Below are 4,563 nucleotides of genomic sequence, written 5' to 3' on the forward strand. Positions count from 1 at the left end.
CTGATCGCACACCTGCTCCAAGTCGCTTCAGACGAGCCTGCCTCTCTGCCTTCACTGACATTTTTTGCTTTATCCCAAATAGTGTGCACAACTCCTTACTCCAACAGATCCTTTCCACCTTCTAAGGCTCCTGTTAATGCTCACAGTCACCATGTTTCCCTTACTTTATCTCTCTCTCTTTTTTGGGGGGTTTTCTTTTTTTGTTTGTCTCGTGGCCACACGGCATGGCACGTGGGAGCCTAGTTTACTGCCCAGGGATAGAACTCTCGTCCCTGGCATTGGAAGTGCAGAATCTTAACCACTGGACCATCAGAGAAGTCCCTCCCTTACTCTCCTGACATCCTCTCTTGCCCCTTATCTTTCACAGCAACCAGGCTGAGTCCTGAAAAACATGGATCCACTTCCACACCCTTCTCTTTGAAACACTGCGCTGATTTTGCTTTGCTCAAGTTCAAAGAGCAGGGGCTCCACCCCAGACCCCAGGCTGCTTCCTCCTCCAAGCCACCAAGCTACCTGCCTCATCTCAGAGCTTTTGCCCATCCAGGTTCTCCTACCCTTGCCTCCCATTCTTCTCCTGGCTCCTTTAGAGCCCACTGTGAGAGTCCCTTTCAGCGTAAGGACCTACCTAAACCAGGTGTTCCCTGACCATCTTCCTCAGAGCCCCACCCTACAGGGTCTAAAGTACACTTTAGATCCTCTATCATATTCTGTAACAATACGTTTAGTTACATGTGTGACTCATGTTTGTTCCTGCAAACTGAGCTTCAAGGTGACAGGAATCCATGTTGGGTTGCTTTATACACAGCACCTAACACGGCCACTTTTGCGGTTGGGCTACGGAGGCCGGGTGGCTGGGAAAGCATTTAAGAAGCTCTTGGAGTAATATGAGTCAGAGTAATGTCTGCAGGAAGTCCCTCAAGATAGGAAAAAGAAGAATTTATAGACTCTTCATCAAGATCTTCATTTACGCAGCTGTTAAATCCAAGGCTACAGTTGTGGTGAAACCATGAATAAAAATACATCTTCTGTAGTATCATCCAGTCTACTTGAAAAGGATCCTGCCTTTCAGGTGATTACAGTTACCAAGAAAACAGGCCTTGGTCTGAAGATCCTAGGAGGAATTAACTGGAATGAAGGTCCATTGGTATATATTCAGGAAATCATTTCTGGAGGAGACTGTTATAAGGATGGATGTTTGAAACCAGGAGATCAACTTGTCTCAGTAAACAAGGAGTCCATGATTGGGGTATCATTCGAAGAAGCAAAAAGCATAATTACCAGAGCCAAGTTGAGGTCAGAATCTTTTTGGGAGACAGCATTCATAAGACAGAAATCCGACAGCAGCCATTTGGAAAATCCATCTTGTTCATCCCTTTTACAAGCTACAGGAGAATATGGACCTCGAGCCTCAAAATTTAGCCTTATTTCTTCTCCTGAAACACTAATTCCAAAGACCTCATCCACTCCCAGAATACAGACGCCATTTTACCTTCTTTTAGGAGGAATCAGATAAAAACTGGATACAAGAAAACAGAACAGATTCCAGTTACTTCTTCAGACAACAGCCCTACAGATATGTCTAATACAGATATTGCCCCTGCTTGGACTGATAACTATGGGCCACAAGGAAAGGTTTCCCTAAATCCGTCTGTTTGCGTTAAGGTAGGGAAACTGGAAATGACTCTAAATTATCTTGGAATTCAGCCCACAAAAGAATACCACCAAGCTCTGAGACAGCAAGTACAAGTAGACCCAAAGGGGATGGTGTCTTTTGGAGATTTTGTCCATGTTGCCAGAAACTTGTTTTACTTGCAATTGGATGAAGCCAACGTTGGTGCACATGAAATTTCCAGTATATTAAATTCACAGATTTCTCAGGAGACAGGTGATTCCTTAGAAACAGATGAAATGGAAAAGTTTAAGCATGAAAGAAATAACACTTTGGAAGAAGTGAAGACACTTAAGGAAAAATTTTTGAATCGGAAAGGCAGAGGAAGCAATTGACAGAAGAACTCCAGAATGTTAAACAAGAAGCCAAAGCTGTGGTCGAAGAAACAAGAGCCCTGCGAAGCTGGCTTCATCTTGCCGAAGCTGCACAGAGACAGGCACAGGGAATGGAAATGGATTACAAGGAAGTGATCCGTCTGTTAGAGGCTGAGATTACAGAGCTGAAGGCTCAGCTTACTGGTTTTTCTGACCAAAATAAACAGTGTTCAGGAGTTAAGAAAGAGAATCACAGTACTGGACTGCCAATTGCGAAAATCAGAAATGGCTTGGAAAACTTTTGAGGCATCCACTGAAAAGCTTCTCCATTTTGTAGAGGCTCTTCAAGATGTATTTTCTGATAATTCTGCACCTTGGTCAAATTTAAGTCACGTCATTGGGAAAGAATGGACACAACATCCCAGCAACACTGGCACTTGGGTCTAAGGAACTTGTTAAATCTGTCCGTGCCATACTTGATACGGATTGTCTACCTTATGGGTGGGAGGAAGCTTACACAGCAGGTGGAATCGAGTACTTCATCAATCACGTAACACAGATTACGTCCTGGGTGCACCCCGTGATGAGCGCACTAAACTTGTCCTGCTCAGAGGAGACTGAAGAGGATTGTTCCAGAGAACCTCCGGACCAGAGGAACTGATGATTTTCTGTGGGAAGCTGCGCTCCATGGTCTTCCAGCATCTCCATCTATGCAGATAACTCTGAGACACAACATCTAAACGAGGAGTAAAACACACACTCGTTAGTGAAGTTGTGAAATGGAGACTCTGGATTTAAGCTGTTTTTGTAAAACTTTTGGATATAACTGTATATATTTGCAAAATTGATTGCCACTATAGTAGTTCTTTAAGAATAATCTAGTCCTATTTTTTAATCATATGTAATTAGATTTTATAATATGTATAATTTTTCATACGGAGAAGGCAATAGCACCCCACTCCAGTACTCTTGGCTGGAAAATCCCATGGATGGAGGAGCCTGGTAGGCTGCAGTCCATGGGGTCGCTAAGAGTCGGACACGACTGAGCGACTTCACTTTCACTTTTCACTTTCATGCATTGGAGAAGGAAATGGCAACCCACTCCAGTGTTCTTGCCTGGAGAGTCCCAGGGATGGGGGAGCCTGGTGGGCTTCCGTCTATGGGGTCACACAGAGTCGGACACGACTAAGCGACTGAACTGAACTGAACACAGTTACATGCATGTTACTGTGTAGGAGCTACACACTCACCAGTTAGAGTGAATTTGCCTCATCACTTTTAAGCATGGTGGGGGTGGTGTAGAAAGTGGTGTATTTACAGTCCAAGGTACTGCTTGTCCTCAAGTAGAGAAGACAAAAGTATGCCACGTAAAAGATGTGCCTTATCTCATACTACTTGGAACCCTTTAAATCAGTAGGCTATTTAGGAAAGGTCCCTGATGCAAGTTCTTTGTCATCTCATGCACAGAGGAAATGGTCACACTTGTTCTGACCAACCTTGGGCTTGAATCATTTCCTGTCAGCTCTGGAGACGCCTTGAGTGCAGACCGTCTTGGGCAGGGTGATTTGGCTCCAGCACGTCAGTCCTGCCCTAAGAAGAGAACCTCCATGATCCAAGTGCATTTCTCAGGGAAGCCCCAGGGTCTGGATTTGGTGAGTCAGCTCCAGGCTGACTAAAACTCCCTGCCACAGAGAGATCCTCTGAAAAAATAATTTGCCTGGTGATAAACTGTCTTTTTTTTCTCCCTCACTAAGCCATGGCAAAATTACGGAGCAAATTCATTCAGAAGGATCTGAAAGATAATAAAATACAACAGTTGAAGTACTTGGAACCTGAAAGGTTGCTTGTTTCTGTTGCAATATCTTCGCATTTAAGTCAGGAGGAAGGGATTGGGAGCAGGGAAGAATACAAATTATTGGGTAAGTATTCACCAGCTCATTAATTAAAGAATGAACCTCTGAAAGAGGGGAAGTTTTCTCCATTATTTGAATCAGGAAAATGAAGCTGAGAAGTTAAATGACTTGCCCAGTGTCACAGAACTGGGACAGAAACTCACTGCGAGGGCTCCTTCAGGTACTGTTTCCTCTTCGAGTGCAATGTTCTCAGGGAAATCCAGCTTTTCAATTAACCAGAACACACACACACACACACACACACACACAGCTTATTTACTTATCCAGTATACAGCCAACACCGTCAAAATGTTGAGAAATAACATGTAATTGTTTTTGTTTCCAAATATTAAGTCAGAATAATTAGAATAAAGTGTGCTAGTCTCTTTATTGGATAATGAGTTTTAGTATAAGTCATTTGAAATGGACATTTTTATAACTCAAAGCGGCTAAGTGTTGGCAGTTTCAAATTGCATTTGTCTTTGAATGGTCTGTCTCTCCTGACACCACAATATTTTATCTCTATTTTTAGCGCTTAGCCTATTAACAATTACATGGTAGAAATCCAGTAAATGTTTATTGAAGGAATGAGCCAAATTATATTACCAAAGCTACAGACATCCCAGCTTGCTACACTTTTTATGCAAAGATATACCATTTTAATAAAATAGAAGGTAGCTTTCTAAAG

The 4,563-nt window shown here is 42.9% G+C and overlaps 1 pseudogene; it reads left to right on the forward strand.

Moving 5' to 3' along the window:
- Nucleotides 1–822: 822 nt before the first annotated feature.
- LOC102287911 (syntaxin-binding protein 4 pseudogene) lies at nucleotides 823–2,644 on the forward strand (annotated as a pseudogene).
- Nucleotides 2,645–4,563: the final 1,919 nt, after the last annotated feature.

The sequence above is a fragment of the Bos mutus genome, chromosome 27 (genome assembly GCF_027580195.1).
Source record: "Bos mutus isolate GX-2022 chromosome 27, NWIPB_WYAK_1.1, whole genome shotgun sequence".
NCBI lineage: Eukaryota > Metazoa > Chordata > Mammalia > Artiodactyla > Bovidae > Bos > Bos mutus.